The following is a 26633-nucleotide window of genomic DNA, read 5'->3' as shown; positions in this document are numbered from 1 at the left end:
CCAGATGTATCATCTGTACTCCTTGAACTCGAAGTCGAACCAGCAACATTTTTTGGTAAAAAATTATCTGTCTATTGTGCCAAGCGTTTGTAGAACATTGGCTTCTCGTTCTCGCCTTTCCTTCGATAATTTCCGAAATGTCGCTCCCACTTAATTTTGCACGTTCGCTTTTTTCACTGTTTATTCATGTTAAGGCACTTACAAAGTTATCAACTAACAGTCAAAACAAAAGAAAAAGTTTGTAAAAGGAAAGAAAGAAAGACACTGTATCCAGTTCCAATCGTACTACAGAATGCAGAATAATTTAATTTCATTGTCACCCGTTTCTCTGTTGTCAGTGAACAGTACAAGCACACCTGCCGGCTGGAATTTGTCTCGTAAAGAAAACGGGCTAGTCCCTTTGATGGCTTCTGTTTCCGGCGTAGACGGAATTTTAGCTGGGACGCAAATATGTTCTGAATATTCCTGACACTGTCTTTCTAACTTAAAAACTCAAAAAAATTTTGCAATTTCTTGCAGTGAGATGTGCTGGATCGACTCTTATCCCACTTATTCTTATAACATTTTAGTGGTTTCTGTGGGCAGAGAAGACAGACTACACAGTTTGAGTAGTCTTGTTGGCAATTGATGTGGTGTGTTGTCATTTGTGTGAACACTGCTGTTATGCACCTTTTGTTCCAACATAAAATAAAAACAACCTTTTCTCGAATAAAAAAAGATTAGTTAAGAAGTTCAATATAAAATTTGCAGTGCCACTTACTATTCGATTACACAGAGTGGGAGCTTTGATATCGTGCAGGCCGCAACACAATAAATGAGACAAAGGAAAGTTGTTGGTCTCTTCTTCTTTTTTCGCCAAAAAAGTAACTAAGTAAATAAATAAATATAATTTTTAAACTGTTGTGAAGTGTATTTCACACATTACTAGATATTCTGGTTATGTTCTTTTCGTACAAGCATGTGTTTAAAAATGTAAAACATTCCCAGTGTCAACATGTTTTGTTAAAGAGGGGTCATTAAATCAAAGCTCAGATATTGAAGACCCACAGAGCTTTCACATTAATTACAGTAGAGTCGGGTTTTACATACTGAGTCCCACACATGTTAAAGTATTTAAGAAACTGTAGATTAGTTTATCAAAAGCTTTTCAGGAGTCCCGGTATTTTCACGGGGCAAATACAGTAGGGTTAAGGAGAAGCCGACAACCTTCTCGGATTAATAACGTTTTAAACATTCTATTATATATTGCCGTCCTGACAGCTGCAAAATAGTTTGAACAATCATGAAGATGATACCAGACAGAATCCCAGTGTTAAATTTTTTATTCCGTCATCACGTAAACTATGTATATTTCCAAGTTCGTATTTTCGAATTTCGCTATTAAGCCTTATTTAAATTAGCAAGTTGTTTAATAATACTAAAATTTTTTTTTCTTTTGTAAGCGCAGTTATTTTAATACGTAAAAGGTGAAAATGAGTACAGAATAAAAAAATGCCGCCCCCTCCCCCTTAAGGTGCCGCCCCTAGGCCCGTAGCTAGTGGGCCCATATGTAAATCCACAATTGAACTTTCACGGACAGAGCTAGACACTTGCAAGTGAAAAATTACAACAAAAATAATAATTGGGTTTCCAACAATGGCGTCAAAATGAGCAACAGTAAAGGTAACTGAAATGGCACCTCTTAGCTGGACTGTGTACTCGCTGAAATACACGCAAATTACCTCGAAAATTTTGACCATCGTTGTCGCAGAAGCGGTCTAATATCTACAGGTGTGCAGAGACATGGGTTCGCTTAGTTTGACACCACCTTCCACTGGGCGAAGTTCCTGGGAAATCGGGCTGTGGCATTTGCAGTGTTCTCCTCACCATTGTTCAGCTGGTATCATTCGGTTATTTTCGTTGTGGTATGTCGGATACACTTGTAAGACCCAGAATTTTTATCCTTCTACTTATTTTATTTCCGTGCTACACTTTACATCTTCCACTCGTCTTACTTTCATTATAGTTTCCTGTATTTCACTACTGTTATACGATTATAGTACGGTCTACATCATGGCCCTAAACGATATGGTTATTTTCGTCCTGGTGAGCACGTTGCAACAGACTTTTATGAGTTTTAACCATTCCTCAGTTTGGTTGTAATGTTCTTTATGACATTATTCTCCATGGTTCTTTTTAGAACCTGAGGCATTTGCCATGGCCGTCTTTTTCATTCCGGCACTCTTATTTTGACTACTATTTCTTTTAAGGACGTTTTCATACAAGCTGCCTGAAAGTGATGGGGGCTTCCAATAATCCAATAACTGTAAATGATTTGAAAGTATATATTCTGCTTATTACGCAACCGATTCTCTTGAGGGTTATCTAAATATCAGGGAAGTTACATACTGATTTCACTGGACCTCAGCTTTTTCCTCCAATCTATGTTTATCTTTTCAGATGTATCTGACGATGCAACTTTCGGTAGCGAAACCGGTTGTACCAATAAACAATTATTCAACACCTTGTTTAACAAGAATCACTGCGGTTAAGACTAATATTCTTTCTAATAAAACATGTCTAAATAAACTTAGTTAAGCTAAGCACAAGTGTACTTTCACATCTGTGTACGGTTCATGCTACATAGTGCTGTTCAGTATTCAGAATTACATTCTTGTGCTTTGTTCGAAAAAAATATACTGTTAGAAGTATATGTTGCACATTTAGTTTTCGCTAAAGCCGTTACAATTGAACAATTTGATTGGGCACATGTAGATATCTCATACTTCTTACTGAATCTTAAAAAGAAACTAACATAAACCCTTTAAAAAGAAAAGGTCATATATGTGTACACGAATCGTACGTTGCTAGTCAAGTGGCCAGGAACACAGATTTCTAATCTTTTCAAAACTTCTGTAAAGTAACAAATATTATAATAAGAGCGAAATGAAATTTTATAAAAAGATTTATCATAAAATATCCATGAAACCCAGTCTGAACGTTAAATTACTATTTATGTGGTACATACTTCTGACACTCCACTCTTTTTCACGTTCGTCAGACATCAGCGAAAACACCCTCTGAGTGCGTTAGCGTCACTGAAATAAAAATTTTGGGTTAGGAGTGGACTCTTATTCTACGACAGAGCACATCGGTGTTTAGCTGTAAAATTGGTTTAATTTCTCTAGCATTGTCAAAGAAGCAGACGGGTTTACATAGATTGTGACATGACAATTTCAGGACAGTTATCAAGATAAAGAATTACATCCTGTTTAGTAGAAATAACACTGAACACAACAACATCAGATTTAAATAGAAGGTTCTCTGCAAGATTTTTCTTACTTCTAGACAGTGAAGTTGGCCGATATTACTACAAATAAGCCAATTCCGATTCTAATTTCGCTACTATTTAGTATGACAATCAAGTCTATGGAGGATGGTTAGTTTCTGTGACAATATGAGCAAAATATTACTCCAGGTTGCTAGAATTCACAGTGGGTGCAAGCAGCTGAACTAACAAGTTTACGCCTCTACCAGCGGCATTTAACTTTTAGCTATGATGTGCTGTCAGCTGCATGGCTGCTCTCGCCCTCTGAAAATCCTATAAAAAGCTAATCAAAATCTTTACTGATTTTGTCAGATGAATCTGTACACTTGGCTGTTTCGTTTCTCCACTATCGGAGCTCAACGACTCTTCAGGTAATTTCTAGCTGAATGTCAGCCAAAGTGAACACAGTGTTCACACAGAAATTCATTTTTTGGCGTCGAACAGAGCGTGATGCTCCCTGTTATACACTTGACACTGGTTCATAGAAGAGTCCCCGAAGTATTAAGTATTGTGTCTTTTGTAAAAAACTGTCCTTTCGCGCTTCACGTCACGATTTTTCAGACCAATGGGAATGTTCCTTTCATCTTGTGGAAACCACCTCTGCCAATCGCAAAGGGCCTGCCTTTAAACTGTGTCGCAATATCGCCCCTTTTTCTCCTTCTTAGTTTCTTTCAGCCAATCGGACATTTGTACACGCTCCTGACGCCTAAAAGCTACACGCGTATATCACGAGTGTACCATGGGACTTTCACGTAATCAACTGCATCGCTGGGCAGTTTCTATCCATCGGGAAATTCCCCATCGCAGCTTTCTAAAGAATTTCTCCGTCGCAAGCACCACTGGGCCATTACCTGCTCCCCTCACTGTATCGCTTGGCGCGTTCGTTGTCTCTCTTGCTGCGGGTCACCAACCCCTGTTATAATCCTTCTGTTGTATGTGGACCATGACAGCACAACTCGCGTCTGCTCCCAAACTAAAATGTTACTTCCAGCAGTTTTTTTTCACCTTTTGCTCATTGACATGCAGGATTTAGGCCGAATCGAGTGTCGTCCCTTTGCATTACGTGCTGTACGTTTTACCAGGCGAATCTGCTCACTAGCACTGAAGTATGTCACGTGACAGAAAATGGTTCAAATGGCTCTGAGCACCATGGGACTTAACATCTATGGTCATCAGTCCCCGAGAACTTAGAACTACTTAAACCTAACTAACTTAAGGACATCACTCAACACCCAGTCATCACGAGGCAGAGAAAATCCCTGACCCCGCCGGGAATCGAACCCGGGAACAAGGGCGCGGGAAGCGAGAACGCTACCGCACGACCACGAGCTGCGGACTGTCACGTGACATATTCATGTACATGTCACTACGTGTAAAATCTCATGTAAGGTGCGAAATTAACATTCTAAACAAACTGCCACCTTCCATACTACACTCCTGGAAATGGAAAAAAGAACACATTGACACCGGTGTGTCAGACCCAGCATACTTGCTCCGGACACTGCGAGAGGGCTGTACAAGCAATGATCACACGCACGGCACAGCGGACACACCAGGAACCGCGGTGTTGGCCGTCGAATGGCGCTAGCTGCGCAGCATTTGTGCACCGCCGCCGTCAGTGTCAGCCAGTTTGCCGTGGCATACGGAGCTCCATCGCAGTCTTTAACACTGGTAGCATGCCGCGACAGCGTGGACGTGAACCGTATGTGCAGTTGACGGACTTTGAGCGAGGGCGTATAGTGGGCATGCGGGAGGCCGGGTGGACGTACCGCCGAATTGCTCAACACGTGGGGCGTGAGGTCTCCACAGTACATCGATGTTGTCGCCAGTGGTCGGCGGAAGGTGCACGTGCCCGTCGACCTGGGACCGGACCGCAGCGACGCACGGATGCACGCCAAGACCGTAGGATCCTACGCAGTGCCGTAGGGGACCGCACCGCCACTTCCCAGCAAATTAGGGACACTGTTGCTCCTGGGGTATCGGCGAGGACCATTCGCAACCGTCTCCATGAAGCTGGGATACGGTCCCGCACACCGTTAGGCCGTCTTCCGCTCACGCCCCAACATCGTGCAGCCCGCCTCCAGTGGTGTCGCGACAGGCGTGAATGGAGGGACGAATGGAGACGTGTCGTCTTCAGCGATGAGAGTCGCTTCTGCCTTGGTGCCAATGATGGTCGTATGCGTGTTTGGCGCCGTGCAGGTGAGCGCCACAATCAGGACTGCATACAACCGAGGCACACAGGGCCAACACCCGGCATCATGGTGTGGGGAGCGATCTCCTACACTGGCCGTACACCACTGGTGATCGTCGAGGGGACACTGAATAGTGCACGGTACATCCAAACCGTCATCGAACCCATCGTTCTACCATTCCTAGACCGGCAAGGGAACTTGCTGTTCCAACAGGACAATGCACGTCCGCATGTATCCCGTGCCACCCAACGTGCTCTAGAAGGTGTAAGTCAACTACCCTGGCCAGCAAGATCTCCGGATCTGTCCCCCATTGAGCATGTTTGGGACTGGATGAAGCGTCGTCTCACGCGGTCTGCACGTCCAGCACGAACGCTGGTCCAACTGAGGCGCCAGGTGGAAATGGCATGGCAAGCCGTTCCACAGGACTACATCCAGCATCTCTACGATCGTCTCCATGGGAGAATAGCAGCCTGCATTGCTGCGAAAGGTGGATATACACTGTACTAGTGCCGACATTGTGCATGCTTTGTTGCCTGTGTCTATGTGCCTGTGGTTCTGTCAGTGTGATCATGTGATGTATCTGACCCCAGGAATGTGTCAATAAAGTTTCCCCTTCCTGGGACAATGAATTCACGGTGTTCTTATTTCAATTTCCAGGAGTGTATTTCGGCACTAGATAGAGCAAAACTTTCCACAGCTGGCCGCAACACAAACTTGTTGAAGCACTTCCACCCAGTCACATTATGCTGAAACACATCAATCATGTTCTAATACTGAAAAAATATTGCTTAATGCTATAAATAAGAAACTGAAAAAACATCATGCTTTATAGTTCAGGCAGATAAAAATACATCCACCTTTATAACTAATGAATCTCACTATAATGGAAAAGCTCAACTTTTTTTTTACAGAATATAGTCAAATAAAAGTTCGGCTCCACTCTTAAATATGTTGCAAGTCTAAGGAATATTCTCGATTAGTTCAGAGTCGTCATTAATAAATTAAAAAAAAAAATACATAACCCCAACGAAACTGTCTGCCACAAACCTAAGTGCTACTATTAGGCGGCATAAAAATACCTGTAATTTTCTAATGAGAACTATAGTGTATGCAAGATTGAGGGAGGTGGCTATGATATTGGAAATACAGTTGCAGAATACCTCAACAAATATTATCAGCTGATCTATCGTAACGGATGCTACAGGGAGCGTCTGATTGAGATGTCAAGTAATCTTTGTACTCCCATAGAAACACGTATCATGTCATTAGACATCCAAAGTATGTACACACATATTCCTTTTGATAAAATACTGGACATTTTCATTCACAGTTTATGTGCCCTTAGTGATAGACATTAGATGAACTTAAGGACGAATTGGCACTTGTCGAAACCATTTTGAAATACAATCATTTTCAACTTGGTAACGAAAGAAACATCCAAAATGAAGGATTGGTTGTGACATTGCCACTAGCATATTGTCTGGGAAATACAATAATTACAGTCTGAATAAAATGCGTAGCTAACTATCGTGTTGGACTGCTGCCTGTCCCTACTTATCCGTTTGGAGGCAGAGTGGAAGTGGTGACGTCACGTTTCATTACATGCCACAATATGAGAAAGAAAATCCATTTCTTGCTCCGCTTATCACAACAGAGGGGTCAGGCAGACATCTATTCTCGCTGTCTTTTGATTCTCTGAAAGGTTTGGGCTCCCACTGCGCACAAACTTCGCCATAACGAAGCTCCTGGTGGATTATGTGATGTACATTTTCTTTGCTTATCGACAGTCCAACAGCAATGTCACAACTGATAATCCGACGATTCGACAGTATCAGCTCTCTCCACACAAGGAGTGACTGAAAAGCAACTCGTTGTCAACTTGAGTTGGTAACGGGTCGGCAGTGAATCGCTTTCTGTGTAGTGAATCAGGGTTCCGCAGAAGGAGTGACTTCAGAACGAGTCACCAGTCAATCACCTTCAACGCATTCTGAAACAGTTGCAAGCGATTCGGCTCCCACGTTGCCAACGGATCTGTGTTGCGTCTTGTCCGCTAACACACTTCTGCACTAGTTTAATTCGAAGATAAACGAGCGGGTTGTGAACATTAACTTTGCACGGGAATTCGACAAAGAACCCGTGTTATACAACAACAAGCTACCAGACTACCGCTAAGGAAACTGGACAGAAAGAATAGGGTGTTGAAGAGTGGAAAGAATTTCATATGAAATATGTACTGTAGTGGACATCTAAAGTTTAAAACAAAATTACCGGTTCGTCAATGGAAGCAAATGTACCAAATATTGTATAGGAGATTTGCGGCTTTTCACTTATCGTTTTCACTAGAAATGTAAAGTTACAGAACGACGAAGGCTGCTAGCCATACAAAATTCGTTACGTGTAAATATAAAGCTGTTCACGCACACATGATTTAATGAGCAGAAACCACCATCATATTTTCGTATACCGGTACACAAATCCGACGGTATTTGGGTTTTCAAACTAAAGGTAACGATGTGGTATCACAGAAGAAAACAACTGCGCCAAATTTCTGTAGCATTGTTTCGTCGTTCTGTAAAAAGCTATGTATTTAGAATGTCTCCGTTACAGCTCCTTCGCTGCTACATACATTCTGCAGCTTATATTTGTTTGGTTATACTGACGAATCTAGAATTTTCTTCGTTTTCTTATTCGTGTGAAATAACAACAGAGCAGCACATCGTCCTCTGTACTTCATCTGTGCTCGACCTGCCGAGTGTAGCCAAACGTTGCTCGGATGAGACGAACAATATTCCCTCTCCATCACGCTCACACGCGGCAACCGCAGTTTCTCGTTTCTGAGATGCCACGTTTGCGTAACTGCGTTGCCAGCAGACAGCAACCAGTTGCCAATGTAAATCGCCACCTGTCGTGTTTGTTTTCAGTCACTCTATGAGCCGAAGGCCCTTACATTCAGCGATAAATTTGTGAAGTGTGTTTCTTTTCTGAGGAAAAAAATGCGATAACAGCTTTTGCCGCTGATGGAGAGGAATCCATCATGCAATGAACTGTGGAAAACTAATCTAAAAAAAAAAAAAAACGGTAAACTGCTACGAATACGAAGCCCCTAACTCCACTTGCGCAACTGCGAATACCAACACGCCATTCACACTCTGGGGTAACAAACAACACTCCATAACTCATATTTCTGAGTGCAGGTAGGTCAATAGTTCCGACATTGGCACATGACGTCCAGTATGTTTTGTCTCAAGTATGTATCTGTAAAGTACTGTGTCGTCAGTTCCACCAGAGCTCACTTGTATGTCTTACATTGTAATTAATATTTGCTGCTTCAACTGCTAGCGTTAAACCTAGCGGTAAGGACAATTAGAAAGAAATCTTCACTTTTGCAACAACGACCAGCGACCCGCCACGCCTAACAGCTTTCTCTGTTCTGGCACCTGACAAAATCGTTGGATGGTCCGAGAACCTTCGGGATCAGAAGCCTCCACTTATTCGTAACAGAGGGTGTAAAGCAGGAACCTTCTTGCTGCCATGTTAACTAATAAATGCTTTTACTACAGGGTCCACCAAGCGTGTTCGTAAAGCATTTCTAAGTTAACTGAGTCTTTTGTGGCAGTGGAATCGCTAGCCCAAAAATAATTTTTCTCCGGACGGCAACATGTGTTGTGACACTTGGAAAACTGAGACCCACGGCCATGGACACGAAATGGATTTGCTGCGTGGTTTGTCGTACTCTTCCGTCAGACTGGATAGGCTAGGACGTGTAGGAAGAACTCAGATCGTTCACTTCGATAATGCGGGCCAACTCATTGGAGAGGGACCCTCATCCTCATCCAGGCGAACTTTGGAATTGTTAGTGGTTTGCTTTTAGCTGAATATTTCACAATTACGAAGGACAGCAGAAATTTATCTACCTCTTAAATGTATACTTTCCACACCACTCTCAAGTGTGTGGCAGAAAGCACGTCCCGTTGTACCAGTTGTTATGGCTTTGTCCCAATTCCGTCACGTATGGAGAGTGGGAAGAAAGACTGTTTACATGCCTGCGTGTGCAGTGTAATTAATTAAGTCTCGTACTGATGATTCTTATGGAATGGATACACAGGAGTTGTAGTATATTCGTAGAGCTGTCGTTTGAAGCGAGTTCTGTAAAGTTCGTAAGTTCGTTATCTCTGCATAGTTTACGCCTACTCTCAAGGGTCTACCATTTCAGTTTCTGCAGCATCTCTGGAACGCTTTGGTTCTGGGTCCACACATGTAAGCAATATTCTAGGATGAGTGGCAAGGGTGATTTGTCAGCAATCTCCTTGGCAGATTGTCTGCCCCGATAGCTGAGTGGTTGCCGGCACGGTAGCTCAGCGTGTTCGGTCAGAGCGCTGGCTAGCCTCCGTAATAAGAAACATCTGAGTGGAAGGATCAACAAACGAAATTTAACGGATGTCATGAGACGTCCGCAACCACCAAACCCAACGATCAACAACGGAAAAGAAAGTGGTCACCGTGACGGATTGACGTCCTACGGGCCCGGGTTCGATTCCCGGCTGGGTCAGGGACTGGCTGTTGTGTTGTCTTCATCATCATTTCATCCCCATCCGGCGCGCAGGTCGCCCAATGTGGCGCCGAATGTAATAAGACCTGCACCACGGCGGCCGGACCTGCCCCGCAAGGAGCCTCCCAGCCAATGGCGCCAAACGCCCATTTCCATTTTTTTCGTCGGTAGATTGATTGCGTTTCCCTCATATTCTACTTATTAGCTTGCCGCCTGCTGCTACACTCGCGTAAAATATATAATCTGCACAGATTCTTTTTTTTACTTTAATCGAATTTGTGTGTTGTTACGAGTATTGCTCTTGTGTGTATACAGACACTATAAAAGAGTAAGTGATCCTTAACATTACTGTCAGTCTTTGCATAGTTGAAGTGTTCCATGTGTTCATTTTAATTTCATATCGCGAGTTAAAAAACAAGGGACAAATGATCTAAGTGTATAGCTATTAGCCCCAGTCTTACACCTGGTACTGAATTCTCTTATCTCCAACGGATATTCCTGTACATTTAATCCCATTTAAAGGTGGTATCTGTTTTGTCATCAGTAATGATAGGTTTACGTAGTAATTACAAAAAGCCATCTTGTCGTGGTGACTGCTAAGTAGCTTTCTTTGATTTAGTTCGCCAAACACAAATTTTCGTTATTATCTTCAAAAACACTTTTGTAATGAAATATTTCCATAAATATGTCATCCTCCGTTTCACTCCCTTGGCGATTTCATTTCCAAAACCATGGAACATGTATTTTTTTTTTAAATTATGCACTTCAAGCAAAATAAAAATTTTCAAAGATTTAATTTCAAAAATGATTTCATAATGTAATATTGTCATAAATATTTTCAACCCCTGTTTCTGCGTCTAGGGGCTCAGTTTCCAAAAACATTGATCATTCCCTGCTTCACCCCCTTAGGGATGGAATTTCGAACAATCGTTACTAAACGGTACCCGAAGTATAACAACAACACTCTGTCCTAACTTTAAGTTTCCATCCCTAGCAGCTTGTCCTGGGCGATGATGAGTCAGTGAATCCTTCGGGTGCTATTTTACTCCCTTAGGGGCTGATTTTGCTAAAACACAGGAACACGCTATTTTTATTTCCAACCGAGAAGCAAGATACAAATTTTCTTATATTTATCTTTAAAAATGCTTTCATAATGAAATATTCTATAAAGCATTTCATCCCCAGTTTTACGCTCTTGGGTGTTGAATTTTTATGAACACCTAAGCCTTTTTATTTGTAACGGAGAACACAAATAACAGTTTTCATAAATGTTGCTTTAAGAATGCCTTAGTAGTTCTTTAATAACGATATACTTAAAAAAACTTTTCTCCACTGTTAAACTTTCAAAAATTCTGAAATATATATTTCTTTAAATCCTGTCAAGAAACAAAATACTAATTTTCGTAGTTCTAGCTTCAAAACTACCTTAAAAGCAACAGGTTTTCAAAACATTTCGTCCCGTATTTCATTCCCTTAGGGGTGGAATTTCGAAAAATCCCTTCTTAAACGACGCCTACACGTCCTCCAAATTTCAAATTTTTGTCCTTAGCTATTTTGACTGCGAGATGATGACTCCGTAAGCCAGGTCATTGCCTTTTATATTCCACCTATCAATCTAAGTCTGCCACCTGCTTTACTTACAACTGAGCCTATGCTATCATTCCATTTCATATGTCTACAAACTGTTACATTTAGATATTTATGTGCGTTGACCAATGCCAATTTTGACTTGTTGATATTACAATCGTATCACTCTACAATTTTTCGTTTTGTAAAGTGTACCAATTTACCGATCAGAACATTTAAAACAAGTTAATTCTCTCTGCTCCACTTCGAAATCCTATCAAGATCTGACTAAATGCTTGTGCAACGTATTTCAGAGAGTACTTCGTTATACACTCAGATGACAGATGGGATAGCGATATGCTAATACACAGTTGGCAATAGTACGTATACACAAGATACAAAAGGGCAGTATCATGGCGGAGCTGTCATTTGCACTCGGATGATTCTTGAGAAGAGGTCTCCGACGTGATTATGGCAGCACGACGCGAATTAGCAGACCTAAACCGCGGAATGGTAGTCTGAGCTAGATGCATGGCATCTTACATTCCGGAAATTGTTAGGGAATCCAGTACTCCGAAATATACAGAGTCAAGAGTGTGCCGAGAATACCAAATTTCGGGCATTACGTCTCTCCACGGACAACATAGTGGCCGATGGCCTTCACTTAACTACCGAAAGCAGCGAAGCTTTTGAGAGTTGCCAGTGCTGACAGACAAGCAACACTGCATGAAATAACCGCAGAATCAATGTGGGACGTGCGACGAACGTATCCGTTGGGACAGTGCAACGAAATTTGGTGCGCTCGTGACTATATCGGTTAGAACTTAGACGACTAAATCTGTGGTCTGGTCAGATAAGTCTCGATATCAGCTGGTAAGAGCTGATGGTAGGGTTTGAGTGTGATGCAGGCCCCACGCAACCGTGGACCTAGGTTGTCGACAAGTCACTGTGCAAGGGCTGGTGATGGTGCCATAACGGTGGAGTCTGTGATTACATGGAATGGACAGGGTCCTCTGGCCCAACTGAACCGATAATTCACTGGAAAAGGTACTTGGAGAGCATTTCAGCCATTCATGGACTTCACGTTCGAAAACAACCATGGGTGACAATGCGCCGTCTCACAGTGCTGCAATCGCTCGCGATTGGTCTGAAGAATATTCCGGACGGTTTGGGATAATGATTTGGTCCCCCAGATCTCGCAACACGAATATCATCAAACATTTATCTGCCATTATAAAGAGGTGAGTTCGTACACAAAATCCAGCTCAGTCAACAATTTCGCAATTATGGATGACTGTAGAGGCAGCATGGTTCAATATTTCTGCAGGGGACTTCCAACGACTTGTTGAGACCATGCCCCGTTGAGTTGCTGCACTTCTACGTAAAGAAGGAGATCCGACAAGATATTAGGAGGTAGCCAGTGACATTAATCACTTCAGACATCATCTGAGAAACGTCTGACGTTACAATTAATAATATCTACAAAGTGATTAATATGCAAGACGAAGGTTCGCAACTCACGGGTCCCAGCTCATTTACCTGGAGTACACCCGAAGCTATCCGGATGTTTCATCTACGAAAGTGATTGTTGGAATTATCTTGTACACACAGAATAATGTTGTTGTTGTTGTGGTCTTCAGTCCTGAGACTGGTTTGATGCAGCTCTCCATGCTACTCTATCCTGTGCAAGCTTCTTCATCTCCCAGTACCTACTGCAACCTACATCCTTCTGAATCTGCTTAGTGTATTCATCTCTTGGTCTCCCTCTACGATTTTTACCCTCCACGCTGCCCTCCAATGCTAAATTTGTGATCCCTTGATGCCTCAAAACATGTCCTACCAACCGATCCCTTCTTCTAGTCAAGTTGTGCCACAAACTTCTCTTCTCCCCAATCCTATTCAATACCTCCGCATTACTTATGTGATCTACCCACCTTATCTTCAGCATTTTTCTGTAGCACCACATTTCGAAAGCTTCTATTCTCTTCTTGTCCAAACTGGTTATCGTCCATGTTTCACTTCCATACATGGCTACACTCCATACAAATACTTTCAGAAACGACTTCCTGACACTTAAATCTATACTCGATGTTAACAAATTTCTCTTCTTCAGAAACGATTTCCTTGCCATTGCCAGTCTACATTTTGTATCCTCTCTACTTCGACCATCATCAGTTATTTTAATCCCTAAATAGCAAAACTCCTTTACTACTTTAAGTGTCTCATTTCCTAATCTAATCCCCTCAGCATCACCCGATTTAATTTGACTACATTCCATTATCCTCGTTTTGCTTTTGTTGATGTTCATCTTATATCCTCCTTTCAAGACACTGTCCATTCCGTTCAACTGCTCTTCCAAGTCCTTTGCTGTCTCTGACAGAATTACAATGTCATCGGCGAACCTCAAAGTTTTTACTTCTTCTCCATGAATTTTAATACCTACTCCGATTTTTTCTTTTGTTTCCTTTACTGCTTGCCCAATATACAGATTGAATAACATCGGGGAGAGGCTACAACCCTGTCTCACTCCTTTCCCAACCACTGCTTCCCTTTCATGCCCCTCGACTCTTATAACTGCCATCTGGTTTCTGTACAAATTGTAAATAGCCTTTCGCTCCCTGTATTTTACCCCTGCCACCTTCAGAATTTGAAAGAGAGTATTCCAGTTAACGTTGTCAAAAGCTTTCTCTAAGTCTACAAATGCTAGAAACGTAGGTTTGCCTTTTCTTAATCTTTCTTCTAAGATAAGTCGTAAGGTTAGTATTGTCTCCCGTGTTCCAACATTTCTACGGAATCCAAACTGATCTTCCCCGAGGTCCGCTTCTAACAGTTTTTCCATTCGTCTGTAAAGAATTCGCGTTAGTATTTTGCAGCTGTGACTTATTAAACTGACAGTTCGGTAATTTTCACATCTGTCAACACCTGCTTTCTTTGGGATTGGAATTATTATATTCTTCTTGAAGTCTGTGGGTATTTCGCCTGTCTCATACATCTTGCTCACCAGATGGTAGAGTTTTGTCATGAATGGCTCTCCCAAGGCCATCAGTAGTTCTAATGGAATGTTGTCTACTCCCGGGGCCTTGTTTCGACTCAGGTCTTTCAGTGCTCTGTCAAACTCTTCACGCAGTATCTTATCTCCCATTGCATTTTCATCTACATCCTCTTCCATTTCCATAATATTGTCCTCAAGTACATCGCCCTTGTATAAACCCCCTATATACTCCTTCTACCTTTCTGCCTTCCCTTCTTTGCTTAGAACTGGGTTGCCATCTGAGCTCTTGATATTCATACAAGTGGTTCTCTTCTCTCCAAAGGTCTCTTTAATTTTCCTGTAGGCAGTATCTATCTTACCCCTAGTGAGACAAGCCTCTACATCCTTACATTTGTCCTCTAGCCATTCCTGCTTATCCATTTTGCACTTTCTGTCGATCTCATTTTTGAGACGCTTGTATTCCCTTTTGCCTGCTTCATTTACTGCATTTTTATATTTTCTCATTTCATCAATTAAATTCAATATTTCTTTTGTTACCCAAGGATTTCTATTAGCCCTCGTCTTTTTACCTACTTGATCCTCTGCTGCCTTCACTACTTCATACCTCAGAGTTACCCATTCTTCTTCTACTGTATTTCTTTCCCCCATTCCTGTCAATTGTCCCCTTATGCTCTCCCTGAAACTCTCTACAACCTCTGGTTCTTTCAGTTTATCCAGGTCCCATCTCCTTAAATTCCCACCTTTTTACAGTTTCTTCAGTTTTCTGTCTGCAGGTCATAACCAATAGATTGTGGTCAGAGTCCACATCTGCCCCTGGAAATGTCTCACAATTTAAAACCTGGTTCCTAACTCTCTGTCTTACCATTATATAATCTATCTGATACCTTTTAGTATCTCCAGGATTCTTCCAGGTACACAACCTTCTTTTATGATTCTTGAACCAAGTGTTAGCTATGATTAAGTTATGCTCTGTGCAAAATTCTACAAGGCGGCTTCCTCTTTCATTTCTTCCCCCCAATCCATATTCACCTACTATGTTTCCTTCTCTCCCTTTTCCTACTGACGAATTCCAGTCGCCCATGACTATTAAATTTTCGTCTCCCTTCACTACCTGAAATATTTCTTTTATCTCGTCATACATTTCATCAATTTCTTCATCATCTGCAGAGCTAGTTGGCATATAAACTTGTACTATTGTAGTAGGCATGGGCTTTGTGTCTATCTTGGCCACAATGATGCGTTCACTATGCTGTTTGTAGTAGCTAACCCGCACTCCTATTTTTTTATTCATTATTAAACCTACTCCTGCATTACCCCTATTTGATTTTGTATTTATAACCCTGTAATCACCTGACCAAAAGTCTTGTTCCTCCTGCCACCGAACTTCACTAATTCCCACTATATCTAGCTTTAACCTATCCATTTCCCTTTTTAAATTTTCTAACCTACCTGCCCGATTAAGGGATCTGACATTCCACGCTCCGATCCGTAGAACGCCAGTTTTCTTTCTCCTGATAACGACGTCCTCTTTAGCAGTCCCCGCCCGGAGATCCGAATGGGGGCCTGTTTTACCTCCGGAATATTTTACCCAAGAGGACGCCATCATCATTTAATCATACAGTAAAGCTGCATGTCCTTGGGAAAAATTACGGCTGTAGTTTCCCCTTGCTTTCAGCCGTTCGCAGTACCAGCACAGCAAGGCCGTTTTGGTTAATGTTACAAGGCCAGATCAGTCAATCATCCAGACTGTTGCCCCTGCAACTACTGAAAAGGCTGCTGCCCCTCTTCAGGAACCACATGTTTGTCTGGCCTCTCAACAGATACCCCTCCGTTGTGGTTGCACCTACGGTACGGCCATCTGTATTGCTGAGGCACGCAAGCCTCCCCACCAACGGCAAGGTCCATGGTTCATGGGGGGAGAATAATGTTAACACCGATAAAAGAATTTGTTCATGGTTTTCGTATCTCTGTTTCTGAATACATCATCTTAACGTAGCGAACAACCTCATAATCTGATAATGGTGGCTCGACGCTGCATAACATTTTGCAACGATAGTCGTTTGGCCTTTCTAGTAATGTACAAGGGTCAGAACACGTCAAAGCCACTGAACTGTGCTACGCTCTCGCCACATGTTTTAGCGTAAATTGGAATGTTGTATAAAATCGTAATAATTTTTTCCCAGTGGGTTTTAAGTACTTTCTAATGGACAGTAACTGAGGTTCAATAATGTTTACCCTATGTTCTGTAATATAATTTATTTTTATGGGCAGAAACATTGACACCAGAAAGGCCGTTTTTTATTGTTGTTAAGCATAAATAATTCTGAAGCTAAACCGTACAGTTGTAAGTTTTATTTCATCGTATACTTCATTTAACATAAAATGTAGGGTACAGTCTTCTGATTATTTCAGAGATCTCTTACCACGAGGCACCTCTTCGTTTTTACCATCACCTTTAATATCACAACTATCGACGTTCGCCGATGCCAGATGCGCGTACTACAGAGCTGGGACACTTACTTTGGTTTCATTGTACAATTTTAAAGTGGGACCAACGATGTTTTGTTCAGTGACAATACCAAATAGCTAAAATTATAAGGTTTTTAAAAGTCATTTCTAAGTATTTCAGCGAATACAGCAGAGGGCAGTCGGCAGCAAATCTTAGATACCCTAAACAAATAATATCATTTAGGACATGGCGAGAAGTTCAAATCTTCGAGAAACAGTTTACTGTGAAGCTAATGAAACTATTTAAATTTCACACATTCGTTCTAATGTAAGTTCTTTGATGAGGATTAAGTACTAATGTAGATCTTGTTACTGAAAAAATGTTAGTAGATTTTTTTCCGTTCTCTTATACGTTAATGTCAGTTCACTATGCGCTGATTCATGATTCCCTGATCGTGGAACGGGCAGCGCTACCAACCGGAAACTTTGACTCGAAACTCAAGAAGAGCGAAACAAATACATAAAAGATATTTGCGAAAGCTACTCTAAATTGGTTGCTTGTGTCATTAGATCCTTAATTTTGTTATTGCGTCTGCTTATGCAAACGCAGTAACTTAATCTTCATTGTCTATTCTGGTGTTAGCTTTGATGGTGAGTGTAAACAGATGATAATTTACTACACCATTAATTCTGGCGTATCTTTATTTTAAATAAACTATTAAAACAGGAACTTGACGTTTCTCAGAATGGCAGCGTCCGCAACAGCTGTTATATATATATATATATATATATATATATATATATATATATATATATATATATATATAAGTAAACCTCCGATTCTTTACGGAGTCGAACTCTCATGTATGAAACAGTTTCAAGTGTCTGTTTGCAAATGTTTTAATATTTGATTTTAACTGTGTTAGCGAGGAAAAGTTTTGGAATTATTCTTAAACTCTGTAACCAAAGGATTCTAAGGTGTCATTGACTTAAATCAGCTATAAAAACAGTTAACATAACATTTGTCAGCATGACTACCGTCCACAATAAATACTATATATAAACCAGTGAAATCCCGAGTTTTTAAATAATTGAACTTCCATGTATAAAACAGCTTGGAACGTCCGAGAACCAATGTGGTAGTATGTTAAATATATCACTTTAAGCATGCAGGGGAAAAAATTTAGGAATTATGCTTGGGGTTTGTTGGAAGCCACTACGTTCTTCATTACGAAACAGTGGATGAATATAGTATGGATAATTTCAGCCCCTTTTTAAGAAGCAGCTAGTTTTTCGCGCATCTCAAGGCTCTGAGCACTGAAACTTAACTGCAGAGGTCATCAGTCCCCTAGAACATAGAACAACTTCAATCTAACTAACCTAAGGACATCACACACATCCATGCCCGAGGCAGGATTAGAACCTGAGACCGAAGCGGTCGTGCGGTTCCAGACTGTAGCGCCTAGAACCGCTCGGCCACTCCGGCCCGCGCGCATCTCAAGGCTTATGAATTTACATCTGCGGCAATATGCGTCGCATAAACACGTAATTTGGCAAGTAAATTCAAAGGTATATGTGAATATTGTCTGCACCTGTTTTGCGAATGGAGTCGTCCGTAAAGAAATAAGAAATTAAAATGTAAACTCCTAATCCTGAAGTCTGACTGCGTGAATAGCAAAAAGGCAGAAAGCGACAAATTTTTACCTTTCGTTTTTTTTTTTTTGGGGGGGGGGGCATAGGTAGTTGCAGCAGGAAAAAGTTTCATAAAGGTTAGAAATTATGTATGAAGTTCGGTTGAAGTAATTAAGTGTTTGTCATTCTCCAATATTGCAGGTAGGGAATCACTGGAGATTCTGACAGGAATTTCGCTATCATCAGCATCAGCACTCCCGGGACTGAAGACATCAGCATCTACTTTCTTGGAGTCACTGACGTCAGCATCCAGCACACACGCAATGACATCACCCCTCCTACTCTCCCCGTAGCCAGTGGCATTACGTTTTGCAAACCCCAACTTGTCAGTACCTCCCTGTCTACTGGTAAATCAGCTCATAGTTCTTAAGAAAAATAATTGGTTTATCAAATGCAGTTTATTATCTGCTTGTCTGTAGCCTTAATTATTTAACAGAACCATTGGAACCTGTTGTTTCACTACTTGCAGCACATGGTTCATATATTTTTTGTGTGTTAAACTGATTTAAAATTATAATATTTACCCTACAGTAGGAAGAAAATGCTATGCTACTTCACTGCGGCTGTACCAAGAATAATAACGTTAGCATGTCCACATATCATCTTTGGCAAGTGTGACGTGCCATAAAAAGTGGGAGAATAGATCAAAATGCAAGCGTAAAGAGAACTGGTAGAATTATCTGCCTGAGATGACGATAACGCCACCCCCTTATGAATAATTGAGTAGCTGCCTTTATCTCGATTAGGTGTACTGCCTCCACTAGGAAGAAAGATAAACTTTTACTACCTACCAAAGGATCGAGGTATTGTCCGTAAGCGCAACAAAGCAAGACCACTTTACAATAAATCGTCAACTACAGCAAAAATATAGCTCTATGAATCTGCAATATGATCCACCCAGTAATCGGCTACCCCTACCAAATGCATGGTAAGTGGCTGCCACAGCTGTCAGCTGAGCTACACGTTGTAGCCGCCCCCCCCCCCCCCTTGCTGTGCAGGACAATGAGCACCTTTTTCCCCCCAGAATACTAGAATAACGCGCATCATGCATCTTAATGTATACGTATAAATTAACTTAGAGGTAGAGACTTTAGAGCACGAGGATGTCCCGCAGCCAGCCACCTCTATATTAAACCAATTTCACATCCTCCGTCTAAGCTCGAGTGCAAAGCGACATGCACGCAGAGGTGTCGCCAGCCTTCACGATGGGTGTCAGATACCACACACGACCACTGCGTGTCTAGACGGAGTGTGTTCTTGTTCCCATTTAGCATCATGCAAATCACATGAACTGTAAGTTTCAGGACATTTATTTGTGAACTAAATTTATTGCTCAAATCAGAAAGCTTTCGATATGCTGTAGAGAATGGAGCAGTAGTTCATAATATGCTCTTGGTTCATGCTGGTTTACCACACCAGTAAAATAAGCTTCCATCATATTTTCTTATGATAACTGTACATCTATCAATGTAATCTGGTAAGTGTCCCAGACAGAAGTAAATATCCCATATTTTATACGTAACTTGGAATGAAAATCCTAAGCGTGTTATGCAATTTATATACGGGGTCGAATATACTGGTAACTGAGGGTACTTTCGCGAATGCATATTGACATTAGTGTAACGTGGTGAAACCGAAGTACATTTACACATATAACGTTATCTGTTGTAGCATTAGAGCACTAAGCTAACACATCGAAAAGTGACATCATGGTCATATGACCAGCTTAAGAGGTCTTAAGAGCTAATGAATTAATTCAGCTCAACACTCTGGTTCCCTAGGTATTTATATCTTTGCCATCAAGACAGTCAGGGCCCTAAAGATTTACAACTATTCGTTGCATTCCTTTTACTAGCCTCTGTCCTTATTCTTAACTGTGTCAAAGAAAATCAGTGAGAAGATGGTGCTTTTGCCAGCTATAGTAACCACATATAACCATAAATGGGAGTTGGTTGGTTGGTTGGTTGGTTGTTTTGGGGAAGGAGACCAGACAGCGAGGTCATCGGTCTCATCGGGTTAGAGAAGGACGGGGAAGGAAGTCGGCCGTGCCCTTTGAAAGGAACCATCCCGGCATTTGCCTGCAGCGATTTAGGGAAATCACGGAAAACCTAATTCAGGATGGCCGGACGTGGGGTTGAACCGTCGTCCTCCCGAATGCGAGTCCAGTGTCTAACCACTGCGCCACCTCGCTCGGTAAATCGGAGTACTGGTCGAAAATGTCGGATCGAGACTGTTCATAGCATTAAGCGACACACGAAAAGAAATCTGTTCTATAAAACTCCATTCACCTCTGGATGTCCTAAAAAACATAACTACATTGTATCTAATGTAGAAGACCTGATGTTATGGTACAACTAGTCCTACGCATAGAAGTAGCTGTTTCGGAAACAAATGGATACCTACAGATTTACACAAAAACAGAATCTGATAGAGGGGAACAGAATGGATCATGTGTTTGTGAAGACCAACAAACAGTATCTACAATTATACTCTACATCTACCACTTCCATATAGTATCAATTGACAAATAAGTTAGGAACAGTTGCTGTTTGGCTTGGTGGGTAATAAACCCCTAAGCATGGTTAACGTCTTATGTAGACGAAAAAAGTATACTGGAAATGGAGAACTTCAATGTAAGAAATAGAAACCTGAATTATATGTTTCAGACAACTTCCATAACGGAAGCATACATAAACTACAACTGGGAGAAAGAAGTTATTGCAAAAGCATGTGCAAGGATGGTTTCAAATGGCTCTGAGCACTATGGGACTCAACTGCTGAGGTCATTAGTCCCCTAGAACATAGAACTAGTTAAACCTAACTAACCTAAGGACATCACAAACATCCATGCCCGAGGCAGGATTCGAACCTGCGACCGTAGCGGTCTTGCGGTTCCAGACTGCAGCGCCTTTAACCGCACGGCCTGCAAGGATGGTTTCCGCATTGCTTTAAACACATGGAGACATTAACATTTACTGTAAAATAGCAACGTTAAGAGCCATACTATTGAATACTGGTCCCAAAATACAGGAGCTGAGACTATTTACTGCATCGGGGAATACAAGAAAAATATATTTGTAAGGCTCCGTTCACATCTAGTTCTGCATAAAAAAAGGTTGTTGCATTTCATCTACATATGGCGGACTAGATTTCATTCACTTTGCAATATAACAAATGATTGCGGACCATAAAACCTATGGAACAACAGCTTTTAACAGCAATTGATTTTTAAAAATTATTAAACTTAAGTTCTACATGGGAGGTAAGCAAGAATGTGGAATAGAAGATTTAGAAGCATACACCAAGGCCGATGTGAATAGTTTTAACAATAGCATTTTGCAGGCGATAAAACGTAAAATAATACACCTTCTTTGTACTTGTCAAAGTACTGTTTGGAGAATTTAAATCCTTGATTGATATAAATTCTTAATTAGAGTACTATTCGAAAATGCCGGGATGAAAAGCCTTTACTGCATTAATGGATGCACAAAAACCCGTTTATAAAGCTCATAAACTAGGTGTAGCTTGCCTAGCAACGGGAGAACCGCTTTTGTATATTTTAAAACAATGGAACAACAGCTTTTAAGGGTAATTCATTTTCATGAATTGTTAACTTCAAATTCCACACAGAATTTCTCCAACAATGTGGAATAGAATAGCCAGTACCGTACACCCAAGCAGACGCGACGAGTTTTGAACAGATTATGCAGGGTACGCTCCGCACAGTGTGCTTAGCGCGGACTAAAATGGCTGACTGCACCCCAGGCCCCCTGCTTCTGTGCATGAAACTGCTTACGTTGTGAGAAAGTAGGTACAGTTTCTCAATAGTGCGTGACATGATCGAGTTTGTAAAATTACGCAAATGCGCACTACTGGCACACTGGGTCCTGATAATAATTAAGAGTACATAATGGTATGCTGTACAGAAGCAACCAGCCTGCTACTGAGGCGCATATAACACCAGGTTTGATAGTTCAGGCAGGCATCCTGCGGAGAGTGATTGTACTGCTACTGAAGCACAAGTGCATTAAAAAACACTTACATGTCCTTCTCTGTAACAATAACAGCAAAAACCTAAGTGCAAATACGTTAATAACAAATGACAACAAGTTATTAATTTATCAGGGTAGCTCAGTGCATCTCTAAAATACGCATCTAATAGTTCTCCAAGACTTCCATGGAAGGAGTATAACGTTATTTGCTGCTGTTGCGCCACATTCAAGTTCTCTTATGTGCACACGCAGATTGGTCACTTTACCTGATAATACCCATTTTGTTACAACAAAACGAATTGACGAATTATTAGTGATAGTCTTTTTCCTGCCAGTAATTGCTGCTGCTGGTGATGGCTCTACATACAGGATGGCCACGTGGACTGCAAATCGCAAACGAACGATAAAAATTAAAATTGCTAAAAGGTTTGGAGGGGGGGGGGGGGCGCATGAGCAGAGCTTACAAGCTATTGGCGTCCCAAGGACCCATTGGTGACAGGGAGGCGAGAGTGATAATGCCAATGCGCAAGTCATCCATGCTGACATTGGTGATTGCGAGACAGGTCAGGCTGATGTCATCAATTTCAGGAATGCTCATGCTGCTGTCAGCCAATTTCTCGCCAGAATGCCCACTGATCCTGTACAACTGCATGAATGCAGTACAGGTATTTGTGTGCCAACAGTTAATGCTGCTTGGAGACAGATGCACAATTTCTAACTGTAATAATTGTCTTATTGTGTTAAGGATTTAACATAAACCTATACCTGTTAATCAATAGAATATGATAGCATTTTAAATTATTAAAAGCTGTGAAGAATTATGCAGTGTTAAATTTTTTTCTCTCTGGTACCTATTAAATACACAACCTGCAACTCTCATTCAGTTGTGGGGCAGCGGTTTAGCGATATACATTGTCAGTATGTGGATATCATTTGACGAGTTGCGCAATGGATTGATATGACAAGTACCCTTTGGCTCCTTCAAGAAGCAATTTCCACCCCACACTGCTACAGACGTCAGAGAGACGCTCCTAACGTCAAAACAAGAAATGCCTGAAAAACGTTCGGCAATAAATATCTTCTGGAGTCGTTCGCTGTAAGGAAAAGACACAAAAATATTCTATTTTCTTATGTAACTAGGGGGTTACTAGGGTACTGGAGTATTGGTAGTTAATGTAAGAAAAACATTAAACGAACAGAAAATGTTATTTATTGCACAATCTGAGAAAGTCAAGTGAAACTTTTATTTATAAACTGATACACAAATTTCTGGGTTGTTTCTGGAATAGGAGGTTACCTCTTATGGATAGAAATCCTGTTAAAGAAATTTATATACAAAGTGTGGGAAAGCTCTTTTATGCCTTTTCTTTTAAGAATGTTATTTACTGAGCAGAATAGCTGAGAGCTGCGCCTACTCTACTTGAATAAGAATCTGATGGAATTTTTCTAAGTATGGTCGAGGCTGTCACGTGAGAAATGTAATGGAGTGACGTGAATGAAGTATGTTATTTCCAATGGAGGAAAGATGGGGCTTGCCTACGCTGTAGCTCACAATACCATGAATGACAAAACTATCTCTTTCTATCTGGATTGGCCTATGCCAATCAAGCTCTCACTACACCTTGATGAAGTCAAGGACTCCTATCTGCCCCTAGTCTGACTATAAGCGTGGTACACCGGTCAGGTAACCAGTCCACTGCGATGCCACCCAGTGTTCACTCGCCGGCGCTAACGCTTATTCACCAGCGACTCACTATAGAGTATCACTCCGATTAACTAGCGACAGAGGTGCTCTCTCAGTGCAGTACTGAGTAGGGACTTTGTTCCTCGCTTTCTGCATACACGCACGAGAGCACTCGCTCCCGCTACGTGTTCCGGCATCAAGAGCATCACTGCAACGACCCCTCTCCACGCAAAAAGCAAAAGGGTATATCACCCGCTGTCTTTCCCTCACTCCTCTGGCTCATTGCATCAGAAATCGTCCGCCAAACAGTGTTACTCTTACAAATTGGAGAATAGCGCTCCGTTTAAGCCGACCAATCCGGAAATATATAGCATCTGCGTTAGGTGTTTACTGTCCACCTGTGAGAACTCTGAAACTGCGCACTACATCCGTCAAAAAATGCGTATGCTGGGGCTCTCCCCAACAATACAGAGGGTTTTGCTTTTAAGGTGAACACGCAGGCCACTATGCCTTTTCTCTGGCAAAAACTGTTTTGGTCTGTGGGCAGTCGGCTAGCTGCGTGCTAACTCACCCTCCTACGGACTTTCCAGCGTTCTGGTTGCCTCCGCCGAACAAACACTCCTGTGGCCATCGTGTCTTGAATGTTTGTCTACGTCAGCGTCGACTTCTTAATCTCGGTGCGCACTTGCGATTTATTTATTGGATTGCATATCGGTTAAAAGGAAATATGTAAAATTGACTCTACCCTATCTACTTTGGGCTCGAATGATACGTCTTGATATGCAGAATGCAATGGTGAGGTCGGAATATGTAAACGAAGGTCAGGAGACCAGGCCGCCTTAAAACATTGTTACTGGTAGATCTAAATTTCTCCTAGGTTACACAATGTTCACCTAACTTACAGGAATGCAGCCGGGTAACATCATCGACAACTGCCGATGTTTGGAGAAGAGTACACCCCGCCATTTTCAAGGCACAGCAGCAGCATGTAAGCGCTGTGCAAGGGAATTTAAAAACTCAGTCTGCACAGAAACTCTTTGCAGATAAAACACACATGCACACGCACACGCACACACGCACACGCACACACACACACAACACAACACAAACACTGTTAACACGGGTGTGGGACTGGTGATTTCGCTGTTTGGTCCTACAACCCCTCGTAATTAACCAATCAACATGGACATCATCACAAACCAAAGATGACCGACATCAGAAGTTATCGTTGGAGAAATTCATATTCAGTGGTTGAGGTAGCATTAACTCTGTTTCTTGACAAAGAAGCAACCAGGATTCCAAGCAGAATTTAAGCAAAAACATTCATAAAATTACTTGCTAATTTAATTTCAATTTAATAACACTATCCGATTAGCTGCAAATGCATGCCAGGGTCTCTGTATTGTTATATTCCAAGGGATGACTGGTACCGGAAAATGTTCCGCAATGGCAGATTTGCTCTGATGTCGTAAGTGTGTATGCTGCTTATTCCCAGTACACTGTCCTCCATAGTCTTGACATTCTGACCAATATACTAGATAAACTCTGTCCAACTGACCTCGTAGGATCAACGGTAACGACCTACAGCTGTGTCGTTCACATGAGGTAGGCGTCTCTGGATGCGGATATGGAGGGCATGTAATCAGCAAACCACTCTCCTGGTCAACAGTCAGTTTTTATGACCAGGCCCGCATCTCGTGGTCGTGCGGTAGCGTTCTCGCTTCCCACGCCCGGGTTCCCGGGTTCGATTCCCGGCGGGGTCAGGGATTTTCTCTGCCTCGTGATGGCTGGGTGTTGTGTGATGTCCTTAGGTTAGTTAGGTTTAAGTAGTTCTAAGTTCTAGGGGACTGATGACCATAGATGTTAAGTCCCATAGTGCTCAGAGCCATTTGAACCATTTTTTTATGACCAGAGACGCTCACAAGGGTTAAGTGTACCCCTCTTGCCAATAGCACTTGGCAGACCCAGACAGTCACCCATCCAAATGCCAGCCAGGCCGAACAGCAGTTAGCTTCGGTGATGTGACGGGAACCAGTGTTATCATCTTAGCAAGGCTGTTGTCTGAGCAATAAATGACGTATCACGACTGCAAGGAATACAGTATACACCTGCCTTACAAATACCAAGACCACCTTTACAGAACCTAAAAGCACCACGATCTCAGATGGTGGTCAAAAAACTCATTTCACATGACATTTCCGCAAAATATGA

The sequence above is a fragment of the Schistocerca nitens genome, chromosome 8 (assembly GCF_023898315.1).
Source record: "Schistocerca nitens isolate TAMUIC-IGC-003100 chromosome 8, iqSchNite1.1, whole genome shotgun sequence".
NCBI lineage: Eukaryota > Metazoa > Arthropoda > Insecta > Orthoptera > Acrididae > Schistocerca > Schistocerca nitens.
This window is presented reverse-complemented; position numbering follows the sequence as displayed.